This window comes from Pleurodeles waltl, chromosome 7, assembly GCF_031143425.1.
Source record: "Pleurodeles waltl isolate 20211129_DDA chromosome 7, aPleWal1.hap1.20221129, whole genome shotgun sequence".
NCBI classification, from domain to species: domain Eukaryota; kingdom Metazoa; phylum Chordata; class Amphibia; order Caudata; family Salamandridae; genus Pleurodeles; species Pleurodeles waltl.
The window spans coordinates 268,266,901-268,289,063 of record NC_090446.1 but is presented as its reverse complement, the minus strand read 5'-3'; positions in this window follow the sequence as shown (position 1 = coordinate 268,289,063).

The following is a 22,163-nucleotide window of genomic DNA, read 5'->3' as shown; positions in this document are numbered from 1 at the left end:
CACCTATCACCTACTTCAAGTGCAGCTGTCTGAACCAAACACACCAGGCCTGTACAGTTATATCAGCTGATCAGTCCATGTCCTTTGTGATATATCCATGACAGAAAATACAACTACACTCACACACCACACAGCATCTGCTTGTCACATTACATGGCTGACACAACACTCTGTACAATAATGGACATGTGTTACTGATAACTGATTAAGCCATTACAAGTTAAATAGTCATACAGGTGGCATTTGATGTGTACAATGCAAGTAATGGGTACAGGCATGTTCACAAGACCATGTCCACTCACCTGAATTCCAGGTTCCGTGGGAGCGTAGAGAATAACTCCCTCACCCCTAAACACTATTCTCTTGTATCTGAACTGAACAGGGAATAAGCGAATAGCCTCTGGGGGAAAGGGATAGGGAACAGGGATTTGGGATGGGAAGAGAAACAAAAACACTGGTTCACAATGAGTGCCACTGTTGTTCTAAGAAAGTTGCCTCAGGGTTTGGTGCAAGACAAAAACAAACCAAAACAACAGAACTACAAATATCACAGAGTCTTTCTGCAACACAACAATACTTAATATCATTTGACTGAGCAACCACTGAGCCTTTCAGAAAAATCACAATAATTATTAGTACTTGAAGGCTCAACTATTAAACACGCTTTTGTAACTCACAACAAAATTGTTATAAAATCAAACGTATGAATTTGTCTTTTGTTTTCACACAATGGACTCACTCCAAAAATAATCAGAATAAACATCTAATTTTGCACAGATATTGAACGATGCTTTCAGGAGTTGACAACACTTAACTTCAATGCTGCCCTTAAAATACTTCTCAAGCTGTCTTTGGAAAATAGTCTTGAATCACGTTTTTTTCGGCATCGAAAAATGTTTTTCATAATGCACCAAAAGATCACTAACCTCAAGAAGGTTGATAACAGGGGAACGAGAGGGGGATTACTCATGAACCAACTTCTTCTGGAATGTTTTCGATTATTTGAGGGGGATGAAATACTGTTCGTACATTCTCCAGCCACTGCGAAAGTAATCCGCTCCAGAGAGGGACGCTCCGATGAGGCCTCGCACTGAAATGACAACTCCAGAAAGAACCACAGAAACTCCATCTGAACCGGGAATACCTGCGAGCGAAGGAAGACTCGAAGCCAAGCACGGGAAACACCTTGGCAGTTCTATTTATAGACTGGTGATGAGTCATCAGACACATGCTGGTGATGAGTCATCAATCACTTTTGAGGATTCAAATGAAGAAATTCTGGTGATGTGTCATCATACACATGCTGGTGATAAGTCATCAATCACTTCTGATGATTCATATGAAGGAATTTGGTGTGTCCCTAAACCACTTGGCACACAGTTCACAAATGGAACAACACTTGCTTTTATCAATATAAACAAATATGCAATGTGGTGTTCCTCACAAGTTACAGGGAAGTGCTGTGATGTAAACACATTCATGACATGTATCATTGTTCTTCATACATGCTGATTTATTTTTTTAGGGTGTAGCAAGAAGCGTGCATGTGTGAGTGCAAGTCCTAACACATGTGATAAAGCTAACCCAATCACATAGGAAGATCTGCAGACACCAAACACATATGTATCACAAGTAATCATACATCTAAGTGCATGTATAGAGGCCTGTATTGCACAAATTACACATCCATACCCAATCACTGAGTGCAGTGTCACAACCGATGGACATCAGGAACACACATATGACATCATGGTCCACATACAAAACCATCACACATGCGTTTTCACCAGTAAGACTTCACAACATCATAACACCACACTCGGTGACACCTCTCCAGATTTGATAATACCTGCACTTCAGTCATGACAACACACATCTCTGACAGTCAATACATCTATGCAATATGCATACATGGCCCAACACCACCACCTTGGCAGTGACAACATGTCACACTACTACATAGTGCTGCCTCAACAGAGGAAATACTACATTGTTTCACATAATCATAACATTAGTCATACAATACTCAATACGGTCCTAAGCTAGGCCAAGGGCAGCTGACATGTTCACACTTTATCGGATATGCCCCCAAGTAGCAACTGGGACATGATGTAGGCAGCTAATAAGCTATGTAGCACTGTAACTGCTTGGGCATTGGCATACATGGTATTAACATTACACATTGTGAATGGCGCGGTCTGTCCAGGCACTTACCACCTCTAGTACTATCCCATTGTCTTCAAGCTTGCATCCCCACAAGTCTAGCACTTAGAAAGGAATGATGTTTGCAATCAGACCATTTCAAAGCAATAGTTCAAATGAACCTACTTGATCAACCTTCACAAATTCAATAGATAGCAGATTGCCAATATATGGGGATACAACTATCAAGTCATTAGTCCAGTCGTACACAAGCCATATCTGTTGTGGACATGTAATGGCTGAGTCACATGGAGTCAAAACCATTACCAGTACCTGATTTTGAATTTCCTAATTATAAAAGCAGAGTCACACAGTTGCATATACAGGTGTGCCATACAGATGGGAGTGGACTGACACCTTAGAGCTACAAATGCCCCCATGCAGAGGGATGGAACAGGTCATGCTCAATGGGTAAGGTGGTGCACAAGCTTACATCTATAGTACAGGCAGGATGGAGTCAAACATATCCCTGGCCATCTCCACAGTGCAGACATGTAGAATACTGGATATGGGAGATGTACATCCATTGACTGCAAACCATCAAGGCACATCTACAGCTAATGCTCAGGCTGGGTGGTTTCTACCCATTCCCCCCAAGTCTACGTACATGTTGCATTGACTACATTGTCACATAAGCTACAGTGAGGCAGCTAATCCCATACAAACCAATCCAAGTCCCAGCATACAGTCAGTACTCACCCTCTTGTGGCTGCTGTGCTGCCCTTAAAACTCCAATACACCTCAGGGTAGGCCACCACCAAAATGCAGGCATTGGGGGCCAGGCTCCGACGAGCAGCCCTCTCTGTGGTTGGGAGGACATCCCCAGCTGGGCCTCCACGGTCTTCTGGGCCCAGCATCTCAGGTCCTCTCACCTCTTACGATGATGAGTGCTCTGCCGGTTATGGACCCCCAGGGTCTTCACTTCCTTGGTGATGGCACAGCAGATCTCTTTTTTCTGAAGGGTGTTCACCTGCATGGATTACACAAACAAAATGAAAATGTCATGTACACTGGCACCATACTAACAGGAGAGGCCTTTACACATCGGACTCACCAAGAGCCCACACCCACACATACCTATCTTCTCTGCCCACACGCCTTCACTTCATACCCACTGCTTTCATCTATACTCCCTCACTGGTACACTTAGCCCATTCACCATCACACGCACCCCTATCACACATCACCATGGGATTGGGCTCACCTGTTCCTCTGGTTTCCCATATAGCTGTCTATACCCGGGTAGGACCCTGTCTACAAGCTTCTCCAGCTCTTCTGATGTGAAAGCTGGGTCCCTATCACCTGCAGGACGTGACATGATGGCTCCCAGAGACAGTACACAGCAGCTATGGTCGTGGAGCTCTTGCTCGCAACAGTGTCAGGAGTCAACTGAGCAGGGCTGTAGAAAATGATGATCACAGCTGCCATGTACAGGACCGTTACTGCTGGCGGGCATCGCCATTGGCCTCAATCCCCCATAGGCAGCAATGTTAACCAATGACAAGTTGCACAGCACTAGCGACCGCCTACCACCATGACAACATACGCCAGCGAACTTAGGTCACTTCCATCTGTCCAGTGTTGCAAGACAGGTAGCTGCCATGTTGAGCACCTCTCATGCATTGATGTGCCAATTTAAGTGAGCCATACACATATTAGCACAAATTGGGGAGTAAGCCCATGTTGTGCCATCATGGTAGTGCTGACACATGTGACATGTGTCCTAAATGACTTACTGGTTCAGCATTGTGCTGCAAGGCTGCAGTCCAAAATAATTCTGCATGCCCATTTTTATAAATGTCAGCAGTGCTATGCATGTCCAACAGTGTCAGGTGTGTCCTATTTTTACATGCTCAGCTTACATGAGGCAAGTGCATTTCTCAATGTACATTCTGTCCTCTCTACCTATATATGCTGCCATGAGGAGATTGAGACAAACATTAGTTTACCATCCACTAGTTGACCTTGCAACCCTGGAGGACAGATATATCATACAAACCTATTGTCTTAATTGAAAGACCATCATGGATCTTTGTACACAGGTGAAACCAGATCGGTCACCAGCCATACACAATCCCTATTCCATCCCTCCCATAGTACAAGTCCTGTCAATCAATCAATCAGTGATTTGTTAAGCGCGCTACTCACCTGGAAGGGTCTCAAAGCGCTTGGGGGGGGAGAGGGTGCTACTGCTTGAAGAGCCAGGTCTTGAGGTGCTTCCTGAAGGTCAGGATGTCCTGGGTCAGACGTAGGTTGACGGGGAGGGAGTTCCAGGTTTTGGCGGCAAGGTGGGAGAAGGATCTGCCGCTGGATGTGGTACTGTGAATGCGGGGGACGGTTGCGAGGGTGAGGTTGGCGGAGTGGAGCTGGTGTGTACGGATGCAGAAGTTGAGACGCTCATTGAGTTAGGGCGATCCGGCATTGTAGAGGGCTTTGTTAGCGTGGATCAGGAGCTTGAAGATGATCCTTTTGTTCATGGGGAGTCAGTGGAGGTCTCTGAGGTGGGCTGAGATGTGTTCGTGGTGAGGAAAGTTGAGGATGAGTCGTGCTGAGGTGTTCTGGATGCGCTGGAGTTTCTTCTGGAGCTTGGCCGTTGTTCCTGCGTAGAGGGCGTTGCCGTAGTCCAGTCTGCTACTGACCTGATTTTGAATTTCCTAATTATAAAAGCAGAGTCACACAGTTGCATATACAGGTGTGCCATACAGATGGGAGTGGACTGACACCTTAGAGCTACAAATGCCCCCATGCAGAGGGATGGAACAGGTCATGCTCAATGGGTAAGGTGGTGCACAAGCTTACATCTATAGTACAGGCAGGATGGAGTCAAACATATCCCTGGCCATCTCCACAGTGCAGACATGTAGAATACTGGATATGGGAGATGTACATCCATTGACTGCAAACCATCAAGGCACATCTACAGCTAATGCTCAGGCTGGGTGGTTTCTACCCATTCCCCCCAAGTCTACGTACATGTTGCATTGACTACATTGTCACATAAGCTACAGTGAGGCAGCTAATCCCATACAACCCAATCCAAGTCCCAGCATACAGTCAGTACTCACCCCCTTGTGGCTGCTGTGCTGCCCTTAAAACTCCAATACACCTCAGGGTAGGCCACCACCAAAATGCGGGCATTGGGGGCCAGGCTCCGACGAGCAGCCCTCTCTGTGGTTGGGAGGACATCCCCAGCTGGGCCTCCACGGTCTTCTGGGCCCAGCATCTCAGGTCCTCTCACCTCTTACGATGATGAGTGCTCTGCCGGTTATGGACCCCCAGGGTCTTCACTTCCTTGGTGATGGCACAGCAGATCTCTTTTTTCTGATGGGTGTTCACCTGCATGGATTACACAAACAAAATGAAAATGTCATGTACACTGGCACCATACTAACAGGAGAGGCCTTTACACATCGGACTCACCAAGAGCCCACACCCACACATACCTATCTTCTCTGCCCACACGCCTTCACTTCATACCCACTGCTTTCATCTATACTCCCTCACTGGTACACTTAGCCCATTCACCATCACACGCACCCCTATCACACATCACCATGGGATTGGGCTCACCTGTTCCTCTGGTTTCCCATATAGCTGTCTATACCCGGGTAGGACCCTGTCTACAAGCTTCTCCAGCTCTTCTGATGTGAAAGCTGGGTCCCTATCACCTGCAGGACGTGACATGATGGCTCCCAGAGACAGTACACAGCAGCTATGGTCGTGGAGGTCTTGCTCGCTACAGTGTCAGGAGTCAACTGAGCAGGGCTGTAGAAAATGATGATCACAGCTGCCATGTACAGGACCGTTACTGCTGGCGGGCATCGCCATTGGCCTCAATCCCCCATAGGCAGCAATGTTAACCAATGACAAGTTGCACAGCAGTAGCGACCGCCTACCACCATGACAACATACGCCAGCGAACTTAGGTCACTTCCATCTGTCCAGTGTTGCAAGACAGGTATCTGCCATGTTGAGCACCTCTCATGCATTGATGTGCCAATTTAAGTGAGCCATACACATATTAGCACAAATTGGGGAGTAAGCCCATGTTGTGCCATCATGGTAGTGCTGACACATGTGACATGTGTCCTAAATGACTTACTGGTTCAGCATTGTGCTGCAAGGCTGCAGTCCAAAATGCTTCTGCATGCCCATTTTTATAAATGTCAGCAGTGCTATGTATGTCCAACAGTGTCAGGTGTGTCCTATTTTTACATGCTAAGCTTACATGAGGCAAGTGCATTTCTCAATGTACATTCTGTCCTCTCTACCTATATATGCTGCCATGAGGAGATTGAGACAAACATTAGTTTACCATCCACTAGTTGACCTTGCAACCCTGGAGGACAGATATATCATACAAACCTATTGTCTTAATTGAAAGACCATCATGGATCTTTGTACACAGGTGAAACCAGATCTGTCACCAGCCATACACAATCCCTATTCCATCCCTCCCATAGTACAAGTCCTGTCAATCAATCAATCAGTGATTTGTTAAGCGCGCTACTCACCTGGAAGGGTCTCAAAGCGCTTGGGGGGGGGGAGGGTGCTACTGCTTGAAGAGCCAGGTCTTGAGGTGCTTCCTGAAGGTCAGGATGTCCTGGGTCAGACGTAGGTTGACGGGGAGGGAGTTCCAGGTTTTAGTGGCAAGGTGGGAGAAGGATCTGCCGCTGGATGTGGTACTGTGAATGCGGGGGACGGTTGCGAGGGTGAGGTTGGCGGAGTGGAGCTGGTGTGTACGGATGTAGAAGTTGAGACGCTCATTGAGTTAGGGCGATCAGGCATTGTAGAGGGCTTTGTTAGCGTGGATCAGGAGCTTGAAGATGATCCTTTTGTTCATGGGGAGTCAGTGGAGGTCTCTGAGGTGGGCTGAGATGTGTTCGTGGTGAGGGAAGTTGAGGATGAGTCGTGCTGAGGTGTTCTGGATGCGCTGGAGTTTCTTCTGGAGCTTGGCCGTTGTTCCTGCGTAGAGGGCGTTGCCGTAGTCCAGTCTGCTACTGACGAGGGCGTGGGTGACCACAGGGATCCATCTGAACGGCTTGCGGAGCATGCAAAGAGTGTTGTAGCATGAGGATGAGATGGCGTTGACTTGCTGGGTCTTGGAGAGCGAAGAGTCCAGTATGAAGCCGAGGTTGCATGTGTTGGTGGTGAGCTTTGGAGCTGACCCCAGGATGGCAGGCCACCAGGAGACATCCCCTCCTGATCTGTTGGGGCCGAAGATGATGATCTCAGTCTTCTCCGAGTTTAGCTTGAGGTGGCTTTCTTTCATCCAGTTGGCGATGGCGTGAAGTCCGGTGTGGAGGTTGTTCTTAGCGGTTGCGGGGTCCTTCGTGAGAGAGTATGAGCTGAGTGTCGTCTGCGTAGGAGACGATGTTGAGGCCGTGAGATCGGGCGATGTTGGCGAGCGGAGCTATGTAGAAATTGAAGAGGGTGGGGCTGAGTGAGGATCCCTGGGGAACTCCACAGATGGTCTTGGTGGCCTTGGACAGGAACGGGGGGAGGCGGACTATCTGGGTTCTTCAGGAGAGGGAGGAGTTGAGCTAGTCCAGGGCTCTGTGTCGAATTCAGGTGTCGGAGAGGCGTGTGCGAAGGGTGTGGTCACAGACAGTGTCGAAGGCTGCAGAAAGGTCAAGGAGGTTGAGGGTGACGGTTTCCCCTTTGTCAAGCCTGCTCCTGATGTCGTCGGTGCAGGCAATAAAGGCAGTCTCGGTGCTGTGATTCTTGCGGAAGTCGGACTGGGAGACATCGAGTAGGCTGTTGTCCTCCAAGAAGCGGGATAGTTGGTTGTTGACTATCTTCTTGATGCCCTTCACGGGGAATGGGAGTGGGGAGATAGGTCAGTAGTTTTTTAGGTCTTCGGGTTGGCTTTGGGCTTTTTGAGCAGGGCATGACTTCGGCGTGTTTCCAGCTCTTTGTGAAGACAGCGGTCTCAAAGGAGCTGTTGATGATGGTTCGGAGCGATGATTTGGCTGGCTTTATTGAAGACATGGTGAGGGCAGGGGTCGGAGGGCTACACTTTCTTGCCAGAGGCTCCTTTCAGAATACGGTGGGCTTGGCAGCAGGGATGTCACAATGTTCAGTCTAGTGTTGAAAGATGTACTGTGTGCACCTGGACAGCTACATCAGGTTCCCCCAATGTGCCGATTTGGCCTATGTGAAGGAAGACTTTTATGATATGGGACACAGCCCTCATGTGATAGGAGCCATTGAGTCTGTCATCTGACATACCATACCATGGTGGCAGACTTTCTGGATTGTGGATCCTGATTAGCGGCCAATTGGATTAGTCACAGTGCTGCAGCTGTGTTTAGCCTTGTTTGGCATTGTGTTGTACCTTTACATTGCTGCACTGCCATTTTGTGGCCCTCAGTCATAACTTCTAGTTGGTGTAGGTCATCCAATAGGTATACATACAGAGGATGTGATGTGCACACTCCAGGTATTCAGGTTGATGGGGTTGTGCATAGTGGGAGTCGTAGTGTTAGTATTAGCACATGCTAGATGTGACTTTACCAAGGGATGTGTGGGCATTTGGGCTAGGTAGAGGTGTGGCATGCAGGAGAGGGGCATTAGGTGGATAGATAGGATGTGTAGTGAGACATGCAGTACATTGTGGAGTATTTGGGTGGTGAGGATGCATGCAGTACACAACAATTGTGTGACATGGAGGTTGTCTGCAATTACCAGAGTCAAGTCCACCAGGTAATCCAGTCAGGCCCTTGGAATGTCCAAGTCCTTCTCCTCCCAAGATGTGAACTGTGGGGGAGGAGGTGGGGTCCCACCGTCAGTCTTATGCACGTCAATCTGGTGTTGTGATGCCATGGTACGCACCTCCCCATGGGTCGTTCCACCTCTTCCTGATGTCCTCCCTTGTGTGTGGATGGTTTTCTACCGAGCTGACCCTATTGACTATTCTCAGCCACAATTCAACTTTCCTGGCAATTGAGGTTTACTGGGCCTATGCTCCAAACAGTTGTGGCTCTACCCTGACGATTCCATCGACCATGACCCTCAAGTCCTTGTTTGTGAACTGTGGCTGCTTTTGTGGGGACATGGTAGTGGTTGTTTTGTGGGTGGGAGAGGGTTGTTGTGTGGGTAGGGTGATTGATGGGGTGTGAATGGTGCGTAGTGGGCAATGGACACTTGTGGTGTATGTGTGTGGTCATTATGTGTGTGTTGTGTTGGTAGTGCAGTTGTTTTGTGTGTGGTGGGTGGGATGTGTTTCTGTGCCTATTGTGTGATGGTGCTATATCGGTGCATTTGCCTGCTCTCTGTGTATGTGTAATTTGATTTTGTAGCAAAGAATTGTGGGTTGTGTTGGGGAGCGTTATATAGCCCTGTGAGTAGGTGTGTCTAGCATGTGTATGTGTGTCAGGTGTGGGATATTAAAACTATCCAATGTAGTGTTCTGTTCTGACTGTGGTGGATTCTGAGTGCGGCGGTTCTCACCGCCAATGGCTTTCAGCTATGAAAGAACTGCTGTGCTGATTTGTGGCTCGTAATCTGGTGGGTGGAATTGTGGCAGCGTGGCAGTGCTGGTGGTTGAACTGCCTCTTTCCCACCCTCCTGTCACCTGGTGGTCTTGCATTTGTGGCTGTTTTTTGGAAGTGTTCACTGCGTGAGTTGTAATGCGCAGTCAGATTACCACCAACATAGCGGTCTTCCGAAAAGACCGCCAGACTCTTAATGATCCCCATAATGTTGACTGTAACATACTATAGGTAATACATAACATATTACACACCCATAGCAAAATGCTGGTCTTGCATACTGGAAGAAAGTCTTGGTATAGGGAGCACCAGTGGCAAAATGCTGACACTGGCACACTGCAGGTAATTCTTAACATAAAGGAAGATAGTTGTGGCGTGTGATGTGAGGCAACCATGGCAAAATGGTGACACTAACATATTAGAGGTTCTTTTGACATAATGGCCGCCCATGGTCTATGAACAGAATTTATGACAAAAGTCTGGCATTGTATGTGCAGCCAAAGTGGGTGCTATGGTATATGATGAGCAACACTGGAGGTTGTTTCTGATTCTCATGGGTCATCCATCACACATTTTGAAATAAATATAGAACATCAGGATTAATTGGTTTGAAAAGCTGTGTGAATAATTAACCAGTGCCCTTTTAGAGTGGGTGGATTTCAAACACATTTATGGGAAAATTGTTCTTTCAGATGCACTATTTGATCCAAATTTCTTTCACATTTTCCTTGGGAGGAGAATCCTCCCAAATCCTTTCTAGAAGAGGTCAGGCTCACTCACTTTATTTGTTTGCTGCAGTTCAGGACAAGTATCATACCCTACTACTTTCAAAAATCATTACTAAACCCATACAAAAACAGCAGGCATTTCTAATGATCAAAGGTGCAATTTCTGCATCTTTCACTGTGGCACTTACATTGCTCTTTAAGTTTTGTAAAATAAATTCAGAAGTGCAATGAGCACTCTTCTGTTTAAAAAATAAACTAAAAAACAAATATATTTCTAAAGAAGTTGTCAACGTGTTTCTTTATGTAATTATGTGAAAAAAGAGTTGTTTAAATAAATGCTTCACCTCTGTATTTTGCACAAGTAACAATGCCTTGCAAATGATAACAAATCAAAATGTATGAACAATAAGGAATAATATAGGCCAATGTCAGAGTTCATAATGAATATATTTTCTACATCAATTGATATGTGATCATAATTAAAATAGTTTGTGTAAACATAATTTAGGTTCCCAGTTCATATGTTATGGATATCCTCTTCAGACAAAAACATACTTGTTCATGTAATACAAAGATATCGAAGTAATGCTGTCCTGACATTTCACACCATCCCCCTGCTATAGATGAAATCTAAAATAGACATATATCTGTGTTGTATTGCTATATTAAAAATGCAGGAATTATGGAATCTTATTATTGCCAATTATTGTGATGTTATCAGAGCTAAGATCATTTGACATGTCTTCCAGGTGAGATTTAGGGCCAATCATCATATGATGTCACTTCCTAAAATGTCATTACGGTCAAAGGGTGTGTGATCTCACTTCAGATTATGTAGCACATTCTGTGGCATCAATTTATTGATAAAAATGATCTTAATGCTAAGAATATAATAATATATGGAACACCTTCAAGTAATTTTAACTCATGCACCTCCATACATGGTGCAATGACCTCGGTAGTCACACTACATTAACAGTAACTCACGCCTTCGCCATGCACTGCTTATACTCTTATATTATATTACTTATACCATCTTAAATAATAGGATTTACAATAACACTTATGACATCACAAATCACATCATTTGTGAGAACACAGTGCATGGTAGAGTGGAGAGTTATAGCTAATAAAGTGTGGTTACTGAGTTCAATATACTGTTTATGGAGGTGTGCAAGTTAAAATAATGTGAAGGTGTTGTGTAAATTAAAATTAAAGGTATAAGTATATGTTTAAAATGTTTGATATTTGTGTGGTGTAGGATTAGTTTTTATCTAAAGATTAAAAGAAGTTATAGTAATATAAATGTACGTAACTTAGAAGTTATAGGTTAAAGGTATAACTTTAGAAATTGTAATGTTTGTGTAGTTTAGCTTTGTTTATATAGAAAGAATAAATAATATTGCGAACTATAACAAACTGTTGTTTTTTACTAAATTTTAAAGTTTTTTTATTTTAATAAAAATGTATTTCAAAGTGTACTGTTTTCTGTCGTTGAGTGGAGTGTTGTTAAGTGGAGTGTGGTACAGAAGAGTGGAGGACAGTGTTGTAAACTGTAGTGTTGTAGAGTTTAATGTTGAAGAGTGGAGTAGATTGGATTAAAGTAGAGTGGAATGTGGTAGAGTAGAGTATTGTAAAGTGGAGTGGAATAGCTTGGAGTGGCGAAGAGTGGAGTGTGGTATAGTAAAGTGTCATAAATTTGAATAACAGAGAGTAGAGTGTTGTAAAGAGGATTGGTGTATAATGGGGGATGGTAAAGTGCAGTGGTGTACAGTGGAATACCATGGAGTGAAGTGGAATAGAGTGGAGAGGTGGAGAGTAGAATAGTGTAGAGTAGAGTGATATAAAGTGAAGTGGCAAAGGGTGGAGTGGCATAGAGTGGATTAGAATACAGTGGAGTAGCATACAGAGAGGTGGCATCGAGTGGAGAGCTGTAGAGTGTAATACCAATTGAAGTAGCAAGCACTGTAGTTGCGTACAGTGGAATAGTGTACAGTGAACTGGTATAGATGTAGTGACATACAGTATAGTGGCAAATACTGTAGATTGGCACAGTGTAGTGTGGAGTGGCATACAGTGGAGTGGCATTTAGAGGAGTGGCGTATATTGAAATGGTGTATAGTGGAACAGCATGGAGTGCAGTGGGGTAGAACAGTGTAGCACAATGGAGTTGTATAGACTGGAGTGGCTTAGAGTGTTGTGGCATAGAGTAGAACAGCATAAAGTGGTGTGTTGTAGAGTGGAGTGGGGTAGAGCGGAGAGGGAGTGTGGTACTGAAAATTCTGGACCTGTGTTATAAACATCGTCGTATCACAACGATTTTGGTATCAGCAGACCGAGAATGATTAGAATAGTATGCACAAGCATTGTATTCATATTCGGGTAACAAAATCACCCGAATATCAGAGTTTCCGTCCTGAACCCTCGTGTTCCATTTAAACGACGGCCATTTTGTGATTGCCCTCTCATAGGCCAATGTCTAATGCTGAAAACGAGTCTGAAGGACATGTACATCTTTGCTGACTCCTCTGTGACCTGGGCAAGCTGACTCCACTGCCTGAAGCCAAACCTGTTCGGCCAGTTTCTTTCCCAGTGGCCGAATGAGATTAGTATCAAGGCACAACACATCATAAAACCTTTCATCACACACAAACCATGCCTAATCTTACACGCACCTGTCCCTGTTTCTTTCTTTATGACTTGCTTTACAAGGAGGAGGTACCTGTTTATATTGGGGGTCCGTTGATATCTGATGAAAGTACTGAGCCTTGCCGGGTGTTTTTGATTGAGGGCTGGACAAACTGAAATATGGGCTTGTCATCATAACCCTGCTATTTCTTTGTAGTGAAAATATGTGAATGGTCAACTGTAAAATAAGGAATGTTTGCCCAAAGCATAATATTTTGTATAAAAGAGAAGGTTAGCTTTGCAAGAGCAGCAGTCTCCTGAGAATATACACCGTGTTGTACTTCTAGGATACCTGTTACTGGCTGCAGCCAATAAACAAGATCTTTGACTTCACCAAGAAGACTCTGGGGGTCATTCTGACCTCGGCGGTAAAAGGCCCTTACTGCCGGTCAGAAGTCCGCCATTCTACCGCCGCGGCCGCGGTAAACCGCCACGGTCATTCTGACCACCAACTGTGAAACCGCCAACAATCCGACATCCAAGGAAGGCCGCCTCATCAGCGGGCCGCGGAAAACTGGAGATGACCAAACCTCCACCGTCACGCCAACACAAACACGCTCATGCCATTCTGACCCACGAATCCATGCGGCTGTCTTTCAACCGCGGTATTCCATTGGCGGTACACACCGCCGCGCTCAAAATACACACACAGCTCCAAAACACAACCACATTGGACAATTTGAAATACACACACCTGTCACACATACAAACAACACTCCCACACATCCAATCAACTATAAAACACACATCCACATCACCCACAAACCCCCACTAGTTGGAAATCGGAGAGAAGGCGAGAGAGATAGAGATAGAGAGAGCGAGCACAGGAATAGAAAACCCCAACACACACAGGAACCCAACTTCATCACCCACACCACATCTACGCACACATCACCACATATCACCACGCACATCACCACAAACACCACCCCACACCTCATCCACACCACCCCATGGCACCCCAAAGACACCCCAGGTTCTCGGACCAAGAACTCAGGGTCATGGTGGAGGAAATTATAAGGGTTGAGCCCCAGCTCTTCGGCACACAGGTGCAGCACACCACTATAGCAAGGAAGGCTGAGCTATGGCAAAGGATCGTAGACAGGGTCAACGCTGTGGGACAGCATCCCAGAAATCGGGAAGATATCAGAAAGCGATGGAACGACCTACGGGGGAAGGTGCGCTCGATGGTGTCGCGACACAACATCGCTGTGCAGAAGACTGGCGGCGGACCCCCACCCACTCCACCCCAATTCACAGCATGGGAGCAAGAGGTGGTAAACATCCTGCATCCTGATGGCCTCGCTGGAGTACACGGAGGAATGGACTCTGGTAAGTCGAATCTCAACTACTTCACCCCCACCAACCACCAGCATGCCAACCCCTCCCCCTCACCCCCAATCTCAACCCCCCAGCACACAATCTCCCTGCCAATGTCTCACCAGCACAACCCACCCTAAACAACACCAACCCCTGAATGCCAACACAAACCATAGACAGCCACCACCAAAGCATAACCATTGCACATACCCATACACCCCCCCCCCCACCACCCTCACAACACCTCCCACAAGGGAATGCCAGCACTGGGGGCCAAGGGCACTCAAAATGCACGCCATGACACACACCGAAACAATAACCATACTCCTTTACCCCTGCAGGGCCCGAACGCCAACACACCGCCACGGAGGGTCCAGATTTGTCCATCCCACCCCCAGAACAGGCCCCCAGCGAGGACAGCAGCTCTGTCGACCTAGAACCTGATGACCAGCCCGGACCATCGGGGACCTCTGGACAGTCGGTTCCCCACACACAGACACAGGCCACAGCAGACCCAACCCCCTCTGGGAACACAAGCACAGCTCCCACCCAGCGGGCCCATGCCTCTGTCTCGCGGACGCATCAATCAGCGGTGTGTCCGCCACTACAGGGCACCCAGGCTGACCCAACACCCCAACAACAACAGGGACCTGGGGGCAGTGGTAGTGGGCACACCGTCCAGGGGACAGAGGCCCGGGGAAACAGGGCAACTGGGAGGACTGCTGTGCGACAGGGGGGGGGGAGGACAGGCCCAGGGAACCGACTCTCCAAGAGGCCCTCACCACCATCATGGGAGCATACCATCACTCCCAGGAGACGATGGCGACGGTACTGGCCAGGTTCACCGAGATCCAGGCACAGCAGAAGGAACGGTACATGGGGTTCAGCAATGAACTCAGGAACATCGCTACCGCTGTGGGGACCATAGTCCAGGCCCTCAACCGGATAGAAACCACATTGCGGGACCATGTGGCACCACAAAGGGCCCCTGTCACTAGCCAGGAACAGCCTACCACCTCCGCCGGCGCTAGTGGTCAGGAGGCCCCCGCAGAACGACGGCCCACCAGAACCCCACCTCCTGCTGAAGAACAACCACCCCGCAAGAGGTACCTGAGATCTCAAAGGAAGACAGAGTAGGATGCCAAGACCCCCGCCAGCCTAATATCCCCCCGGATGTCATTCCACTGTCCCACAGTGTCACCCTGTCCAACCTTGAACTGCCCCTGCTCCATCCTTCCACAGGCATATGGACAATGCACCTGTGCGACCGAGAACTGGACTCTGCCATGGACATAACTCCACCCTCACCCATCACCGTTTTAATATCATGTACCAATATCTAGCACTAAAAATAAATCACTCATTGCACTGAAATCATTCTGGAGTCAGCCTGTATTATTTACAAATGTATAACACATTACTTATCAATAATGTTCTGTTATTTATGTGATGACAACATACCGATGTCAATAAGCATTAGTCCATGGGCTAACCAAGCAGAAGTCACGCAGTGGGTCATACAGCACTGAAAAGGGAAGGGAAAATCAAACATCAGTTTAAAAGAACTGGGGGGAAATACACAAAGTAAAGATGCAGGGGGCTTTCAGTAAATGTTAAATGGCGTGGGTGATTCCTACCTGTGTGCTACTGAAAATACTGTTGGATAACTCTGTCCCTGTTGTCTGGGTCGTCCTCTTCGTCTTCCTCCTCTTCACTCTCCGCAGGCTCCAAAGCTGCTTTAACACCACCATCTGGACCATCCTCCTGCAGGAAAGGCACCTGACGTCGCAATGCCAGATTGTGAAGCATACAGCAGGCCACGATGATCTGGCACACCTTCTTTGGTGAGTACATCAGGGATCCCCCTGTCATATGCAGGCACCTAAACCTGGCCTTCAGGAGGCCAAAGGTTCTTTCAATGATCCTCCTAGTTCGCCCATGGGCCTCATTGTACCGTTCCTCTGCCCTGGTCCGGGGATTCTTCACTGGGGTCAATAGCCAAGGCAGGTTGGGGTAACCAGAGTCACCAATTAGCCACACACGTTGTCTCTGTAGCTGTTCCATTACATAAGGGATGCTGCTATTTCGCATCACATACGCGTCATGCAGTGACCCAGGGAACTTGGCATTCACATGGGAGATGTACTGGTCATCCAAACAGACCACCTGGACGTTCATAGAATGGTAACTTTTCCTGTTTCTGTACACCTGCTCATCGTCTTTTGGGGGTACTAAAGCCACATGGGTCCCATCAATGGCACCAATTATGTTGGGGATATGTCCAAGGGCATAAAAATCACCCTTCACAGTGGCCAAATCAACCTCCTCAGGGAATACAATGTAGCGCCGCATGTGTTTCGTCAGGGCAGACAACACTCTAGACAAGATTTTTGAAAACATAGGCTGAGACATTCCAGATGACATGGCCACTGTTGTCTGGAATGAGCCACTTGCCAAAAAATGGAGGACTGACAGAACCTGCACTAGAGGGGGAATTCCTGTGGGTTGGCATATGGGGGACATCAGGGCTGGCTCCAGCTGGGCACACAGTTCATGTATAGTGGCTCGGTCAAGTCGGTATCGTAGTATGATATGCCGTTCTTCCATTGTCGACAGGTCCACCAGCGGTCGGTACACGCGAGGATTCCTCCTTCTCCTCGCAAGTCCCAGCGGACGGTGCCTAGGAAGGACAACATGGAGCACAGAGTCAAGCAAATCACAGGTACGTTCACCACTGCATGCATAGCACACGATTATCTATGTATTGAAAGGCGTGTATGTGTGGCAATGCAAGGCCTAGGCCTGTGTGACGCAGTACAAATTATGCCATGTGGGCCCTTGAAATGGCGGCTGCCTGACCTGTGAAGTGGGACAATGGGATGTGAGGTCAATGCGCTGGTGTGGCACACCGTGGCGGTAGGCGGTCGAAGACCGCTATACGAAGCCGCATTGGCTAACATTGAGGCCTATGGGTTTCAGGAGCCAATGATGAGGTGCGCCGGCGGTCGTGGTACGCACCGCCGCGGTACGCACCGCCGCGGGCGTGACCGCCATTTTCTATCTGCTTAATCACTCGAGACCTGATCATCCACAGGAGAGGACCTATACTGCAAGTGCTGCTGTGACCTCGGTCTGGAAGTGACAATGGCTGCTGCGACTGGGGAAAGGGCCCCTGCCTTCACGTCTGAGGAGTTGGAGAAACTTGTGGATGGGGTCCTCCCCCAGTATGCGTTACTCTACTGTCCTCCAGACCAACAGGTAAGTACACTGGGTGCACATTGAATGGGCTATGCCTGTGTGGAGTGGGGTGGATGTAAGCTGGTGGGGTGGGGTGCGAATGAGGAGTGCAACGCACGACAGATGAGAGCATGTGCCATATGGTATGGGGAGGGGGGGCCAATCGCATCTAACATGCAGAAAATTGATGATTTTTCCTTCCCACCCTGTACATGTCAAATAGGTCAGAGCCCATCAGAAAGTGGACATTTGGCGTGCCAAGGAAGTCCGGGCCCTGGGCGTCCACGTCAGACGGGGCACCCACTGCCGCAAGAGGTGGGAGGACATCCGCCGCGGGACCAGGAAGACCGCCGAGTCACTGCCGGGGATGGCCTCCCAACCTAGGAGGGGTGCCAGTCGTACCCTGACCCCCCTGATGTCCCTGATCCTGGCGGTGGCCTACCCTGATTTGGATGGGCGCTTGAGGACATCACAGCAGACACAAGGGGGTGAGTATCAGCACATTCTGCTATCTCTCTGCACAGTGGAGGCGTCTGGGTGGGGGAGGAGGGTTGTGGGTGACATTAGGCCAGGGCGCTTTCTGTAGTGTAGTCCTCTCCTTTAGGCATGGCCCTGTGCTCCCGGCCCCCACCTCTGTAGGGTGACAAGTACAGCTATCGATGGTCCAGCATCACACATGTGCGCCTTTGTCGTCTCTAGACCTGTTGTCCTAGTCAGAAGTACTGAGTAGTGTACCCCGAATGCGCGGCTTAGTGCATGAGGCTCCTGTGTCTGTCCTGTCCGCCAACGGTTTTGACATTGCATGCACTCAACCTGGTCTTCGTTTTTCTCCCCCCACCCTTCTTCTTCATCTTCTTGTGCATGTGTGCATTAGCATCATCAGGCGGAGGAGAATTGGAATCGGAGCACGAGGGAGCTGCAAGTCACAAGGCCCCGGTGGGACCAGGAACAGACACCGAGGGCACCAGTGATCCGGAGGGCGAGGGGAGCACCACAACGGGGACCGGTGGTGACACCAGCGACAGCGACACGTCCTCGGATGGGAGCTCCCTAGCGGTGGCGGCAACATCCGGGCCCCCCGCCTCTACAGGTACAGCCGCCGCCCAGCGCACCAGCCCCGCCCTCCCAGCAGCCCCTCAGCCTACGCTCCGTGCCCGCTCGCCCAGGAAGGCGGGCGTCTCCTTCGCCCCAGGCACCTCAGCCCCTGCCCCTGGTACCCCTGCTGCCCTCAGTGAGGAGGTCATTGACCTCCTGAGGACCATCATTGTTGGGCAGACTACCCTTTTGAATGCCATCCAGGGGGTAGAAAGGGAGGTGCATCGGAGCAATGCCTACCTGGAGGGCATTCATTCGGGTCAGGCTGCCCATCAACGATCGTTCAATGCTCTGGCCTCAGCACTGACGGCAGCCATTGTCCCTGTTTCCAGCCTCCCTCTTCTGACTGCCTCCAGCCTGTCTCTGTCTCCTGTTCCTCAGCCTATCCCATCCACACCATCAGACCAGCCTGCACACACCTCAACACCCAAGGGCAGCTCATCCAGACACAAGCACCACAGAACCCACAAGCATTCACGCAAGCAACACCCAGATGCAGACATTCCAACAGTCACTACCACCTCTGTGTCCCCCTCCTCCTCGTCTCCCTCCTCCCTCCCTGTGACGTCTACACTCACACCTGCATGCACACCACCATCAGCCAGTGCTTCCATCACCAGCACACCCTCCAGTCCAGTTCGCACACGTGCAGTCACCACCCCCACTACCATTTACACGTCCCCTGTGTCCTCTCCCACTGTGTCTGTCACCCCCTCTTCCAAGACACACAAATGCAGGCAGACACCCACCCAACAGCCATCCACCTCACGACAGCCTCCAGCACAAGCACCTGCACCCAAAGACAGCACACCTGACTCTCCTACAACCACATCCTCTTCCTCCACTCCCATCACCACTTCTCCTACCTTTTACCTTGGTCCTAAGAAAGTTTTCCTCGCTAATCTTGACCTCTTTCCCTCCACTGACCCACCCCCTCCATCTGCAAAGAGTCCCAAGAGCACCTCAGCCACCACCAGCCCAGCTTCGAGTGTCACTGTGGTGCTTGGGTTCTGGAGTCCACCCTTTGCCAGCAGTGACACTTCGATCAGCAGCAAGGGGACAGCCAGCCCCCCCCCCCCAGGCAAGAGGACCCGGAAACTAAAGGGCCGCCGTGAGACGACTGACACGGCTGCCCCCAAGGAGCCAAGTTCGCCCACTTCACCAGCCACAACAGCTAGGGGAGTCAAGGGCCCGAGAGCCCCATCTAAGGAGCGAAAGGGCAGCAGGGCGGAGAAGTCAGCCAGCAGGAGCGCGGAGCAGGAGGGGCCCACAAGCCCCATCCCGGGTGTTAGGGAGAAAACCAAAGGGCCCAGGACTCCGTCAACGAAGGGTCCAGCAACAGCACGGTCGGAGGGCGACTGAGCAGGGAGTCCAGGCCAGGTCTGGCTCCCTTGACTTACTGGACGAGCACCGCTGAAGAGGGCCCCGCCGTGCAGAAGAGCACCGCTGAACAGGGCCCCGCCGTGCAGAAGAGCACCGCTGAACAGGGCCCCGCCGTGCAGAAGAGCACCGCTGAACAGGGCCCCGCCGTGCAGAAGAGCACCGCTCCGCTGGGCCCCGCCGTCTCAAGCACCGCTCCGCTGGGCCCTTCCTGTCAAGCACCGCTCCGCTGGGCCCCGCCGTCTCATGCACCGCTCCGCTGGGCCCTTCCTGTCAAGCACCGCTCCGCTGGGCCCCGCCGTCTCAAGCACCGCTCCCGCTGGGCCCTTCCTGTCAAGCACCGCTCCGCTGGGCCCTTCCTGTCAAGCACCGCTCCGCTGGGCCCCGCCGTCTCAAGCACCGCTCCGCTGGGCCCTTCCTGTCAAGCACCGCTCCGCTGGGCCCCGCCGTCTCAAGCACCGCTCCGCTGGGCCCCGCCATCTCAAGCACCGCTCCGCTGGGCCCTTCCTGTCAAGCACTGCTCCGCTGGGCCCTTCCTGTCAAGCACCGCTCCGCTGGGCCCTTCCTGTCAAGCACCGGTCCGCTGGGCCCCGCCGTCTCAAGCACCACTCCGCTGGGCCCCGCCATCTCAAGCACCGCTCCGCTGGGCCCTTCCTGTCAAGCACCGCTCCGCTGGGCCCTTCCTGTCAAGCACCGCTCCGCTGGGCCCTTCCTGTCAAGCACCGCTCCGCTGGGCCCCGCCGTCTCAAGCACCGCTCTGCTGGGCCCCGCCGTCTCAAGCACCGCTCCGCTGGGCCCTTCCTGCATGCACTGTTAACGGTTCACTGTGCCCACCATGCCTCCTCCTTGACCAGTGGAGACTGTAATCCACTTGAGAGACTGTGGCTTTGCACTCCCCAGGATGGCACAGTGGGCAACCCACCCACTTGTGAGACTTGAGAGACTGTGGCTTTGCACTCCCCAGGATGGCACAGTGGGCAACCCACCCACTTGTGAGACTTGAGAGACTGTGGCTTTGCACTCCCCAGGATGGCACAGTGGGCAACCCACCCACTTGTGAGACTTGAGAGACTGTGGCTTTGCACTCCCCAGGATGGAACAGTGGGCAACCCACCTACTGTAGAGACTTGAGAGACTGTGGCTTTGCACTCCCCAGGATGGCACAGTAGGCATGGTGGCCCCTTCGTGGTTCTGGCGTCGTGGACTCATGTGGCTGTGGTGCCCCCCCCTTCCTTTCCCCCTGAGGTGCCTGTAGTTTTTTCATCAGATGCCCCTGCAGTGTTCTCTCCAGAGGACTCTGGTCTCCTGTGTGGGCTTTGCCCTTGTGTTGTTACACTTTGGCCCACGGACACTTCGATTTTCTTTTCATGTGCAGGACTAACTGCCTCGGTTATCCATTGCACTGTATATAGACTTATTTTGATATTGATTTTTTGGCTAGTTGACCATAACTTTTCAGAGCCTATTTTGTACATAAATTTTTATTCACAATTTAATTATGTCTTTGCATTTATCAGGGGGGTTTGGGTGGTGTCACTGTGACTTGTTGCTCTGCATTGGTGTGTACATAGTTTGGGGGGGTGGGGGTCGCATATGTGTGTGCCCGTAAGCTTTCCTCCTCCCCCCTCCCGTGTGTCGTAGGTGCAGTACTCACCGTTGTCGTCTGCACCGGCGTTCGTACTCGTGGTAGATGAGCAGGTAGACGAGAGCAGGTAGTATGTTTAATTCGGGTTCCATGCTGTTCTCTTTCCTCGTGGAGTGCGTAGAGGTGAGCGTTTTCCCGTTCGTAGTCTATTTCCGCCGTGTTTTTATCGGCGGGGCTCCCGCCCCGGAAAAGGTGGCGGATTGGTGAGTTATGATACTGTGGGCGGTACATTGTCTGCCGCCTGCCTGTTGGCGGTGACCGCCGCGCTGTTTGTCTGTACCGCCGCGGCGGGCGGAGTGTTAATGTGGCGGGCTGTGTTGGCGGTTCCCGCCAGGGTCAGAATTCCATTTTTTGGACCGCCAGCCTGTTGGCGGG